The following is a 14,771-nucleotide window of genomic DNA, read 5'->3' as shown; positions in this document are numbered from 1 at the left end:
TTTAGCACATGAGGAGATAACCTTTGTTCCTGCTTTCTGCAATGCATAGCCTTATCCTCTAAAGACTTCATTTTCCCCAGAATGACCTCACAGCCAGCTGAAAGGACAAGATGGGCTGCCTGACTGATTATACCCTGGGAATATTTATGTAACTTCTTGATGGCAGCAAAATACTGAAAAGAGGATACAGGAGATAAAGTAATGGAAGCTGGCCTGACTTAAGCCTCATGTAATCCCTAGCATCTCCTAAATCACAAGGTAAGATTAGTCAGTGATAAAAATTATTTAACAGTTGGCAGCTGTCTGAAAGCCTGCATTTTTCTTTTGAGTAGATTGTCAAATTTAGAGAATTTATGACCTGACTATCAAAGATATTACTTTCAAGTCCTTGACCAATTTAATAAACATTACAGACAACTATTATTATGGGTTTTTTAATTTTTTATCACTTTTTATCTGAATTCCATCCAGTCTGGTTCACCTAGTAAATGGTTGAATGCTACATCAAATGATAGTTGCATCTAATCAGGCCAAAGCTCAAGAAATGCTTTTCCGCTCTACTTCTGACTTTTGAAGGACTTCCATTCCAAATGTGCAAAGGAGACATTTTTCTTTCCTATATGTATAGCAAAAATAATACATTCCCTGACCTCTTAAAAACAGTCTCAAATTTTACCTTATAGGAAAATAAGAAATCTTTTATGTTTTTTTGTAGTCCAAGATATAAAGTTACATAAAGCTCCATGCTATATAATGTAATTTTTAAAAATTTCATATGAACAAGGATGATTCACAATGATATCCAGAGAATATACGAGGTTTTATGCAAATATATCATTATAATAAGCTTATTTGATATAATTCTGATCACCATTAGGATCCCTGCATTATAACATTTATTTAACAGCTTCCACGTAGCTCAATTCTTTTATTGCAACGTAATGCGGATACACTAGTTTTGAGTCAAAAGCGGGTTCTGCTGTGATGAAACTACCTGAGATTTTCTCTCCAGGACCCAAATAAGTTTATTTACTAGATTTCTTCATCGATGAAAGATACAGTGAAGGGGAGCATTATACTCTGTTAAATTTTAAAGCATGTAATGTAACATATCAAATCTACAGTGGATAAAATCATAAAGAAATTCTCTTCATTTCTTTTTCTAATGTGTGGGCCATGGCCTAGCAAAAATACTATGCTCCAGGCACAATGAAATGCATGTACTTAGGAGAACTACTAACATTTAAATATGTTCTAACAATTCAGGCACAAAAAGCCACCACAGCAAAGCTGACATTTTCTCCCCATGATCCTGTAATACTGGACTCAATGTTAACCACAAAAAATACATGCATGGGAGTTACAGGTTCACCCGAAAGTCAATAGTATAACTAAAAGAGAAAATCACAATCCACAGTTGGCTCCAGGGAGTGAGAATTAAAGGAAAAAAATCCTGTTTCTATTTTGAATTTTGTTCAGGATGGTCTGTTTGGTTTAGCAGGTGAGCGATGAAGAATCAGTAAAAACCTAATTTGAGCCTCACAGTTATAAATGTTGAGCATTTTCTTAAAGCCAACAATATTTTCTTTAATTAAACCAAAATCCTAATGTAGTACTCAAAACATCCATTTTTTATAGTTTAAATTTCAGATTTAGAAATTGTTAAACTGTAGCAACACTGGTAAGGTAAATATTAACGATCAGAATGACTGTTAGGGTTCCAGCAATCTGAGTGTTATTAATAAGGGATTTATTACAGATATGAGACTTGACCCAACTGTGGAAGAAGATAGGGAAGTATAAGTCCAGAAGGCAAAGGTTGGGCCCAGCTCCACTGAACAGAAAGGGGACATAATGAAGAAATCTACAGATGACTGTTGACTCTGCATTTGTTGGTGAAACCCAAGTTGCTGTAGGTCAGCAGGGCCCACAGTGGGGAAGAAAAGCTGGATACAAAAAGGAAGAGAACAAGACAATGAAATCTGCAAAGATGAATTTAGATCAGTGAAGCCAGTGGAATGTGTCTGTCTCTCAACGTTTCTAACCTCAGTCACACTGGTGACCTACAGATGAAGCTGGTACACTTCACCACAGAGCTACACGCATGCCTGGCCTGGGACTCAGAGACAATAAAACGGAGATCTAGAGAATGTGCAAGCACAGGTGATGTCTTACCTCATCAAAATGAGCCAACAAATCAGCAAATACTCCCTTATTTGATGTTCTGTAGTATAGGTTAACCACTTGTGAACACATCTTATGTTAGACAGTAAAGGAACTGAAGAGGAAGCAATAGAAAAGAATGGATTAATATGTATATTACAATTGATAAGATAATATGCAAATAAATTCATATCAAGAAAAGCAAGAAATTATCGTAACTATTACGGTTCTCATTCCTCATGGTCATATAGTTATAGCTGGTATTATACCTTCCTTATTTCACTACCTATTACATATTCCCTTTGCCTCTGAAGCAATTTGATTGCTCAAGTTTCCTCACCTGGTGAGATGACCCAAACCTTCATTTTTGAAGTCTTTGGGCCACTTGTATTAGATTATTATAGTTTTCCTATTAAGTCTTATTACAGGTGATGGAGGTACTAAGAGGCACCCCAAGGACATCTGTATTGCAGACATACTCCTCCCAAGCCCCCACATCATGGTAGCAATACATTTGTTCTCTTCATAATCGTGATAAACAACCTGAGCCAGGACAGCACCCCCTTCTTTGCCGGTTGATTCACTAGTATGAAAATCCCCAAGTGGCTAGTACCAACTCCCAGATTAAGAGAAACTGTACATGTCTCCCGGTGAAAGAATTACTCCCTTGGGAACTCAGACCTCTAAACAAGCAGAGCCTAAAATCACTGGGACAGGGAACCAACATTTTGCTAACGGATCACCAAGAGGACTGTGAGAAAACCCACTCTCATCTTTACCCTTTGATTCCAAGACCCACAAATCCTGACTTTGGGAGAACAGGACCATGTATTGGACAGTGATGTAGAGCATATACCACATCCTGGAGGATGCTGCCCCAACCCTGCCATGTGCTGTCATCTAGCTGGTGCTGTAATGAAGTCTTCAAAAGACCATTTCACCCTCCATCTGGCCTCTTCTAGCTACTACAGAAGGTTAAAAAAAAAGCATTTTCCAGGTAAATAGTGACATACCAAGTTATGAAGGTATGTCAGTTTGCTCCAAAAACAAACCACATCTGGAACAGCAGCTAGAATTAGAGTTAACACCCAACTAAGGGGATGCTAATCCACTGATATTCTCCAAGATCCATCTGTCTGCTGAGCCAATATGCAAGTTGTGAGGACATGAGTCACCATTTTTCAAGCACACAGTGGGGGCCATATTCTCTACAATCACTTCAGATGTGTGCTGCTGTCTTTGATTTATGATTTTGGTAGACAGAAGAAGATCTAGGTGCTACCACCTGAACTTTCTTATCAAAATAGCCACCTTACCACCTTGGTCAGGGAACCAATGTGGGGATTCTGCCAGTGCTGAGCATGCCTATTTCAACTATGCATTTGCAAACCAGGGAAATAACCACAGGATGGATCTAAGGACCCATTGTCCCACTAATATCCAAATCAAAACTTCTTTGATTACCTTGCATCCATAAGCCTCTTCTCTGACTAGTGGACCACAATGGCATTTGGGGTTTCTTGGAATGTCTGTCATGAGACCGCTATCCAGTAATTCCCTAAAATACTGGTTATTTACCCTTCTTCAACTTACCACACTGGTAAATAGCAGTAGGTCCCTTTGAGGAATGTTGAAAAAATCTCCAGTATAAAATGTTGGCTATGTCAAAGGATCCTTTCTCAAGGAGACCTGGCCTTCCCTTCATTCAAGGTACTCTGGGTCTGGAAACCGGCTTGTGTTTGGGAATTGATTGAGAAGAAAGACTCTATTGCTGTTATTCAAGACAGATCTTGTTTCTAGACCTAGAGTTTGCCACTTAAACAATTCAAGTAAGACTACAGGCAACTGTAAAAATATTTCAATTTTATAGACACCATGATCATCAAAGATCTCCCTCTCTCTTTACAGGTCGAATTCTGATTACTGCTTTAGTTCTGCTGTCCAGTATGGTAACTACACCCACCTTGCTTCTGGCAATTAAGTGCTACTTTTTGTTCCCTGCCCCCCAGGGACCTCAACATCCCCTTTGAATTCGAGGAGTCCAGTTTGATGACAGCATCCCACTGTCAGTCCTGACCTATAGGGCTATTGCCACTATAGGGCTCTCCAGGGACGCTGAGCTCCTTTACATATATATTTCTTAGAGCTCAGATGAAGGGAGTGTCCTCTGGACCCTCCTGTGGGACATGGTTCAGGGTTGGGTGCATAGGTCTTACATAACAGATCCACTCTTGCATCACAATCTTTCTAAGCCTTTGAATACCTTTCTCTACAGTACATCAAGAAACTCCTGAAATTTCAACATCAATTAGTATAGGTCATCTTTGGGCCCCTGTTTCAGTAAAGAAACCAAGGAAACTCTTAGAGTCATCCTAGCTACTTAAGCTAAAATATTAAATCCAGAATCTCTGCTTAGTTCATCCAGATCAACAAATTCAGCCCAAAACAAGATTATATTTCTCCCATGCTGTTCCAACTACCTTAGAATTCATTCCCATACATGTGCTCCAAGATTCTGTCAATATAATTAGTAAAACTGCAGTTATCTTGGTGTGTATGGCAGTGTTTCATGTATCGTATTTTGTATCTAACCCTCTAAGCTGGCACCAGGATTTTTAGTCTGATTACAGATCTAGAAGGTATTGGATGGAAGTAGGTCCTAAGAAGAATCAACAGTGCTTTGCAAGGCTTTTACCTCAAAGGAGGCTTCATGTTCTTCAGACAAGTAGAGCCTACCCTCCACAGACAACGGATAAAGAGCCTCTTATTCTAGTAGACTCAGCAGAATTTGAGTCCAATGTCCTCCACTTTATCAGGGTCTGTCCATATGCCCTCACTTCAATGTTTTGGTTTCCACTTCTTGCAAATCAATATAATCAACATAAGCAATTCTGTAAGGTTGTACATGGATGGACCTAGAGATCGTCATACTGAGTGAAGTAAGTCTGACAGAAAAAGACAAATATCATATGATATTGCTTATACGTGACATCTAAAAAAATTGTACAAAAGAACTTATTTACAAAACAGAAAGAGAGTCACAGACATAGAAAACAAACTTGTGGTTACCAGAGGGGAAAGGGGTGGAGGGATAAATTGGGAGTTTGGGATTGACATAAACACACTATTATATATAAATAAACACACTATTATATATAAAATAGGTAACTAATAAGGACCTACTACTGTATAGCACAGGGAGCTCTACTCAATATTCTGTAATGGCCTATATGGGAAAAGAGTCCAAAAAAGAGTGGATATATATGTACAACTGATGCACTTTGCTGTACAGTAGAAACTAACACATTTTAAATCAACTATACTCAATAAAAATTTTTTTTAAAAGAAAAGAAAAATTCTTCAAGGTTGTAAATTCAATTTGCATTGAAATTTAGGCACCTTCAGGACTAGACTTCAGGTTTGGTTTTCAGAAATCTCAGCCCTATGTTTACAGAAAATAAAAGTTTATTTTAGAGCAGTCATAAACACATTTTAGTCTGTTCTCTGAATCTTGAGACTTGAGACCACCATTTTCTTTCTTCAAGTTCTCCCCTACACTTAGAAATAGCCCAGTGTCTAGCAGAACACCATTTACCAGTTACCAGTCCCAGGGGAGGATTCCAAACACTTCTGCCCATTGCATCTTGGTATCAAAGTGACCAGGGAGAATACAACAGTCAGGCACTGGATGGAACAATATTTTACTCATAAAGAGAAGAGACAGAGCAAGATCAGCTTCAATAGTGGACATCAGTCACCCAGGGCCAAAGGGTCTCTCCTGCCGGCTGATACAGGACATCTGGCTCACATGCACCCCTCTCATGCCTCAACAGATGGCTTCTATCCCCTCCTCTCAGAGAACAGACATAGCATTGGGGTCAGCCAAGTTCTATATGATGCTCGCACATAGCAGAACAAAAGAACATACCTTGGGCTAACAACAGAGAAAGATCTTCCCGTGCAAAATGATAAGCTTGGCACTGGCTGTGTGAGCTCTTTCTCCCAAGCTCAAGGCCCATCTTGAAGAGGTTGAATGGGAGTCGAAAGACTCATGCACCAAACTGCCTTTCTCAACATGGAGCAAGAGCATCTTGCCATAGCATGTCATGGACCACCAGTGTCCCCTTTATCACTAGTAACAGTGTCATTAATGCTGTTCAATTTAATCAGATCAGAAAAATACTTTCAGATAATCCAGAACCAGTACAGATACCCTATCTTCAAGTTTCTGTTGCTATGGAAGCTCCAAAATCACAGACTACATTTGGTACCCCTGAGTGACAACTGAAGGGAAAAATCCTGCTTCTATTTTGAATTTTGTTCAGAATGATCTAAAGTTTACTCAGTAGGTAAAGGGCTAAAAAAAAACTAGAAAATTAATTTAAACTTCAAAGTTACAATCACATTCTTAAAGCCCACAAAATTCCATTCATTAAGCAAAAATATAAACAATGTTCAAAACCTCCAATGTGGGACTTCCCTGGTGGTGCAGTGGTTAAGAAACTGCCTATCAATGCAGGGGACACGGGTTCGAGCCCTGGTCCAGGAAAATCTCACATGCCGCAGAGCAACTAAGCCTGTGCGCCACAACCTATGAGCCCACGAGCCACAACTATTGAGCCTGCGTGTCACAACTACTGAAGCCCACGTGCCTAGAGCCCGTGCTCTGGAACAAGAGAAGCCACCGCAATGAGAAGCCTGTGCGCCACAACGAAGAGTAGCCCCTGCTCGCCACAGCTAGAGAAAGCCCGCACACAGCAACAAAGACCCAATGCAGCCAAAAATAAAACAATAGACAAATAAATCTGTAAAAATGAAAAAAAAACTCCCATGTTTTCTTTATTATATGTTTCAAGTTTAGAAAGAACTAGAAAATGACAATGTTTTCAATATATTAAATGTTAGTATTACTGATTAGCTTGAGTGCCCAGACTAAATCCTAAAAAGGAAATAAATGAAAGATGGCTACACTAGGTTTACCAGGGAAAGCAATTTTCACAAGGCAATGCATTTGATTAAGCAGAGCATATGGTCTGGATGGCAATTAATACAAGCCCTGTGGTGTAATATTTGCCTGCATGTGTGAGGCAAAACATCTTTTTTCACATCATCCTATTACAATAAAATAAATTTGCAGCAGAAGTTAAGTGTACCGTCAGCTCAGCAAAAGCCAATGATTGGTACCTTTGTATCTCTTTCGGTATAGAAAAGACTTCCTCTCTGCTTCCTCTTAAGCTTTAAAAGGCAGGGTTTAAAAAACAGCAGAAGAATTCTCTTTGAGATTGCTTTTAAGCTGATTAGCTGACATGTAATGATTATCAGATATTACACTGGAAGGTAATTAGGCATATATAAGCATCCATTTCAGGCCCTGAAAAACTCTACCTTCAAAACCAACTCTTAAGGTACTTGAATAGAGAACAGAACAAAATTGAGTGTCATGGGCTTCCCTGGTGGCGCGGTGGTTGAGAGTCCGCCTGCTGATGCAGGGGACACGGGTTCGTGCCCCAGTCCGGGAAGAGCCGGCATGCCGCGGAACTGCTAGGCCCGTGAGCCATGGCCGTGAAGCCTGCGCGTCCGGAGCCTGTGCTCCTCAACGGGAGAGGCCACAACAGTGAAAGGCCCACATACCGCAAAAAAAAAAAAAAAAAAAAAAAAAAAAATTGAGTGTCATTATCCAAATGATGCTCTCCCTAATATCAGACAAGGCACTAACATCCAACTTGTCCCTTCAAGGGCCCTACTCACAGTGCCAAGCAAATGCTGGCAGGTCCCTCCAAGCTTACTCTTTCTAGATATAAAGCCATGAAACAATGCCAAAGTATTCGCTGTGACTTGGCTCCTTGAAAACGCTCTCTTTTAATGCACTGTATTCACCAACAAATGAAGGTCCCAGTGAATTATGTCTGGCATGTCAATTTCTTTCTACAAGAGAGGAATCTTTCACTCTATTCATTTTTGTTTACAAATGCAAACTTTGCTTAAGTCTATTCAAAAAAGCACATTAATGCATTCCAGAAGGTGTTGCAATCGCACTAGTTGAGTCTTTGGGGTCCATTGCTTCTTTTTAAACATCAGCTTTAACCGAACTCCCCAAAGTACAGAGTCACTTTTTAAGACTGCAGTATTAGTAAAGCGCAAGGTCATGTGACAAAGTCAGTAGCCAAGAGAGCAAGATTCTCAAATAAACTGATTTCTCTGCTCTTTTGGTGACCTTAGACATGCCCCTGTTTCCCTCCCACCAACTCAAAGATTCATCTTACTTCCACGAGGATCTCAATCCCACCAATACTAACAGGAGGGAAAGACCTTCATCTGAGTAACCTCATCAGAACAGAACAGACGTCTTACACGTTTGTTATTATGGCAAAGGTCTTTGTAGAAAACTGGCACACAGAAAGGTCGGTCATCAGGAGGTTGGAAAGCAAGGATGCCCAAATGTTCATAATCACCTGCACCATCCTGCAGCTACTGAACAAGAGAGAGGCATCACCAATGCATTTTTAAGCCTCTTTAGTCTCTTATATTCTAAGATAGTCTCCTCCACCTTGTTACATGTAGAATTATAAAATATATACAGAAAAGTGTTGAAGTCATGAATGTATGATTTGATGGAGTCTCACAAGCTGATCATTATCCAACTCAAGAACCAGAACGTTGCCAGAACCCCTGATGGCAGTTTCCCCTTATTTTGAGCCATCATACCTATGCTGGATACCAAGGAGTCAGTGCCAGGCTATTTCACAACTTTGAATTATATAAGCTACTTATTGCAGACCAGCATATAAAACTTTTAGGGGACGCAATTTATATATCACTGAGCTAAAAATATACCCAGAGTTCTACCACTTCTTGCCACCCCACACTGCTACCATTTCTTGCCTGGAAGCTTACAATAACCTCCCAAGTGATAATTCCTGCTCTTTTCTTTTGCATCCAGAATACTCTTAAACTAGAAGCTAACGTGAATATTTTTAAATGGACATCCCATCATGCCATTTGGATCATATCATTTCACCCCCCTATTAGTGATGTTTCTTAGTCTTGGTTCCACATTGAGTGACTTCAAAACGGCCAATGCCTGGGTTCATCCCCCACGGATTCTAATTTAATTGGTCCAGGATGTGGCCTGAGCTCCCCCAGTGATTCTAATATACAGACCTTAAGGCCCAATGTGAGGTACACATTCCCTCTGATTTCATCTCTTAACTGTGCTTCCTCACTTACACCATCCCAGACACACTGGCAGCCTCTCTCTCTGTTCCTTGAAGCCGAGAGACAAGCTCCCATCTCAGCCAGCGCACTGGCTCTTCTATCTTCCTGGGCTGCTCTCCCCGAGAAAGCTAGCTCTATCGCTTGCTTTAGGTCTTGACATAAAAGTCTACTTCTCAGTGATCCCTTCACTGGCCACCCCTGACATTTTACAGCTCCCTTCCCTGATTTAGACCCTCAGCAACAGTCACTAAACTATAGTATACTTTCTTGATTTGGCTGCACAAGGGCAGGGCTTTCTGCCTGCTCGTTCAGCACAGTGCCCCTACTCATGGAACAGTGAGCACCTGTCACTGAGCCAGAGCTCAAGAAATGTTTACAAAATAAACAAATGATCTTTTCAAGTAATGAAAACTGTGCTAAAGAGATTTGAGTCAGCATCCAAGAGCCAATAATGGGACATCAGTTGTGATCATCAGCATTAAGCACATTCTAAACCAAAACTGGTTAAATGAAAACAACCCAGGTGTGATTTCCGGCAAAGTAGTGATAGGTTCTCTGCACCTCACACTTTAGACAGAAGAAACCTCTAGAGAAAAGGCCATATCTTCTTTCATGGGGCACTCAGAGCTTTCAGAACTGCCAGACATCTAAAAGCCTCCAGAAATATATATATATATATAATATATTATATTATATTATTATTATTATATTATTCTATTATATATTATGATGCATTCATGATGGAAAAGGGATTATCCTGAAGGGACAAAACAAACAACCCTCTTGAAATTCTCTGCCCCTAAGGAATCAAGTTCAGTCACAGCAAAGAAACCTGTGACCTTTCAAAAATAGAACAGTAAATATTCTACTAAAAAGCACAAAATTCCTTTGGCACAATATTATCAAAGGCATAGAAGGAGAAATAATTCTTTAAGTCTGACAATGATCTGTTAAGAAATCATAAGATAATATTATAATATATAGAACATACAGTTGACTCTTGAATAATGTGGCGGTTAGGAGCACTAACCCCCTATGCAGTTGAAAATCTAAATATAACTTTTGACTCCCCCAAAACTTACCTACTAATGACCTGCTGTTGACCAGAAGCCTTACTGATAACATAAACAGTTAACACATATTTTGTATGTTATATGTATTATATACTATATTTTTATAATAAAGAAAGCTAAATAAAAGAAAATGTTATTAAGAAAATCATAAGAGAAAATACACTTACAGTCTGTACTATAATTATCAATACCATGAGTTCATGTTTTCCATTTACAAGATGAGTCATATGTCAGCACCTACATCAATACTGCCTTAAATGATACAAAATGCTGTAGATATTATACGCCTTACTAACACTAGACATCAAAAATGAAAATAAAATGTGAAAAAATTCATATTTGTTTACAGGTATAGTGATTCATACATTGATAGTGAAGAAGTAGTCATATGATTGCTTTGCAGTTACCTAATGTAAAAAATGCTTCATGGTAGCCTAGCCTATACACTAATGAATAAATTGTCATAAAATTCTTTTGGCATACAGTATACAGTCATATTCATAATACAGTATTGGAAATATTGTTACATTAAAGAAAACACTTCCCTGTGATGACACGTTGATACACAGTTTCTTCAAGTACAAGACAAAGAAGTTGGGGGGAGAGGGAGAGAGGGAGGGGGAGAGAGAGAGAGAGAGAGAGAGAGTCATACTGTTCAGTAATGTAATTCTTTGAAAACAAAGTTATAAAACAGTAATAAAACTAACACATTATTAATTTTATATTCAATATCACTTGCTTTAAGCCTATGTAAGGATAGACTACTATGTATATGTATTTTACACATTCTTGACATACTTAACTTTTTCTTAATTTTTTCAATGTCTAGGCTATGTTTCATCTGCAAATTTTTTCAAACTGTCACAAATCTTCAAAAATTTTTTCCAATATATTTGTTGAAAAAAATCTGCATACAAGTGGACCTGTGCACTTCAATCCCATGTTGTTCAAGGGTCAACTGCATAGCATATAATAATATGAAAATAAAATAATATTATATCTTAAAAATTCTACCATATTTTAGCAGACCTCAACTCTCCTATCTTGTGCAAGTCTATGTAATTAGATCATTCCTGTAAATCTTAAGTTTAATGCATATTCCTAATGATAAAGAAAGAACAAAATGGAAAACATCCTTTAACTGCTAAATTGATCTTTAATTTGGTCAAATTTTTATCAAGCACCTACCTCACACAGTTCCTGTTTAGGAAAATTAGCTCTTGTTTCCAGTTTGTTCCAATTTGTAAGCAAATCTAGAAATTCATTGTGTGTGTACATGGTGACTATATGTGCATGTGCTTGTGTGTGTGTGTATGCATGTGCACATGTTTGAAAACTAAATTTAAATTATAACAATTGAATCAAAATTTTAAAATACAATTTGAGCCAAATAAAGCATATTTATGGTCCAAATTTGACCCAAGACTTCACTTTCCCTACTTTGGATTATACCATCATTTCTCTCTATAATTCTATGCATCTTTTAACTGGCTGGTAACTCTGTCTTATACAATAAAACTTTAGGGTTCATCACATTCTTCCAATATATCCAAAGCATTGTCATCATTCCTGGTGGCTTCAAAAAGGAAAGAATTTATTACCCATCACTTTAATCCTATCATTTCTTAACATCATCAGTTGCAGTGACATCCATTTCATCTTCACTCCAACAGTCACATCCAGGACCTCCTCCCTGGTCCAGGTTCACCAGTACCTAGTAAGATGCTGGTCTATCACAAACTCCAAAACTAAAACATTACTCTCTCTGACCTCAGCCTGCTTTCCTCTAGGATCTCTCACAAGTTACATCCACAGCATCTGTTCTTTTGACTTACTGAGACCACTAGTCCTTGATCTTCTCAATGGGGACCTATCTCTTATTTTCAGTCTTTACTTTCTTCTCTATATTCTCTAGACTTCATGTAACATCAACAACTGTCTTGCTATTATCTGTAATAACTATCTCCTATTTTCCTTCCATCAACTGTTCCTAACTAAATGCCAAAATAGGATCAATCCAACTTCTCATCTTCCCTGCACCTGCACCCAGAGACAGGTAGGCATTTCAAGCAAAATTGCACAAATAGATGAGGAAGAGTTCCCAAGATGGCAGAGTAGGAAGACCCTGAGCTCACCTTCTCTCACAGGCACACCAAAATTACAACTATTTACAGAACAACTATTACTTTTTAATTTTTATTGGAGTATAGTTGATTTACAATGTTGTATTAGCCTCAGGTGTAGAGCAAAGTGAATCAGTTATACATATACATATATCCACTCTTTTTTTTTTTTTAGATTCTTTTCCCATATAGGTCATTACAGAGTACTGAGTAGAGTTCCCTGTGCTATACAGCAGGTTCTTATTAGTTATCTATTTTATATATAGTAGTGTGTATATGTCAATTCCAGTCTTCCAATTTATCCTTCCCCCACCCTTATCCCCTGGTAACCATAAGGCTGTCTTCCACATCTGTGACTGTACTTCTGTTTTGTAAATAAGTTCATTTGTACCCTTGTTTTTTTTTAGATTCCTCATATAAGTGATATCATATGATATTTGTCTTCCTGTTTGATTTACTTCACTCAGTACGACAATCTCTAGATCCATCCGTGTTGTTACAAATGGCATTATTTCGTTCTTTTTTATGACTGAGTAATATTCCATTGTATATATGTACCACATCTTCTTTATCCATTCCTCTGTTTTTGGAAATTTAGGTTGCTTCCATGTCCTAGCTATTGTAGATAGTGCTGCAAAGAACACTGGGGTGCATGTATCTTTTCACATTATGGTTTTCTCTGGGTACATGCCCAGGAGTGGGATTGCTGGGTCATATACTAGAGACCCCACTCAATTTCTAGGGCAGGCTCTGATCACCATAACACCAATCAAACCCCCTATCAAGGGGATAACAGCACAAGTCTCTGGCAACCTCCCCTACCAGGGGGCAGACACCAGAAGCAAGAGGAACTACAATCCTGCAGCCTGCAGAAAGTAGGTCACAACACAGTAAGTTTGACAAAATGAGACAACAAAAAAATATGTTGCAGAAGAAAGAGCAAGATAAAAACCTACAAGAACAAACCTAAATGAAGAGGAGATAAGCAATCTATCTGAAAAAGAATTCAGAGTAATGATACTAAAGATGACCTAAGATCTTGGAAAAAGAATGGAGGCATGGATTGAGAAGATACAAGAAAGGTTTGACAAAGACCTAGAAGAACTAAAGAAAAAAAAAACAGAGATGAACAAGATAATAACTAAAATGAAAAATACACTAGAAGGAATCAATAACAGAAGAATGGATAAGTGACCTGAAAGACAGAATGGTGGAAATCTCTGCCTCAGAATAAAGAAAAAAGAATGAAAAGAAATGAGGACAGTCTCAGATACCTCTGGGACAACATTAAATGCAACAACATTCAAATTATAGGGGTCCCAGAAGAAGAAAAAAAAGAGAAAGGGCCTGAGAAAATATTTGAAGAGATTATAGTCAAAAACGTCCCTAACATGGGAAAGGTAATAGTCACCCAAGTCCACGAAGCACAGAGTGTCCCATACAGGATAAACCCAAGAAGGAACACACCAAAACACATATTAATCAAACTATCAAAAATTAAATACAAACAAAAAATATTAAAAGCAACAAAGGGAAAAGCAACAAATAACATACAAGGGAATCCCCATAAGATTACCAGATGATTTTTCAGCAGAAACTCTTCAGGCCAGAAGGGAGTGGAAGGATACATTTAAAGTGTGAAAGGGAAACACCTACAACCAAGAATATTCTACCCAGCAAGGATCTCATTCAGATTTGATGGAGAAATCAAAAGATTTACAGACAAGCAAAAACTAAGAGAATTCAATACCACCAAACCAGCTTTACAACAAATGCAGGAACTTCCCTAGGCAAGAAACACAAGAGAAGAGAACAAAAGAGAAATGGAAGAAGAAAGACCTACAAAAACAAACCCCAACAATTAAGAAAATGGCAATAGGAATATACATACCAATAATTACCTTAAATGTAAATGGATGAAATGTTCCAACCAAAAGACATAGACAATAGATACAAAAACAAGACCCATATATATGTTGTCTATGAGACTCACTTCAGACCTAGGGACACATACAGGCTGAAAGTGAGGGGATGGAAAAAGATATTCCATGCAAATGGAAATCAACAGAAAAACTATTAATGAAAAAAACCAGAACCTACTGGAAAGGATCTTCTGCAACTAAAGATATAAAGAAGGAGCCACAAGAAGATGGGTAGGAGGGGTGGAGTAGTGGTATAGTCCAGACTCATACCCTGG

At 38.3% G+C, this 14,771-nt stretch overlaps 1 long non-coding RNA gene across 1 annotated transcript in view; it reads right to left on the bottom strand.

Moving 5' to 3' along the window:
* The window catches only part of LOC132496088 (uncharacterized), a 356,225-nt gene that overhangs the window by 57,479 nt on the left and 283,975 nt on the right, over positions 1 to 14,771 (bottom strand). The window lies entirely within an intron of this gene.

The sequence above is a fragment of the Mesoplodon densirostris genome, chromosome 9 (genome assembly GCF_025265405.1).
Source record: "Mesoplodon densirostris isolate mMesDen1 chromosome 9, mMesDen1 primary haplotype, whole genome shotgun sequence".
Classification (NCBI taxonomy): domain Eukaryota; kingdom Metazoa; phylum Chordata; class Mammalia; order Artiodactyla; family Ziphiidae; genus Mesoplodon; species Mesoplodon densirostris.
Note: the sequence above shows the minus strand (reverse complement) of the source record. Positions and strands in the feature narration are given on the sequence as shown.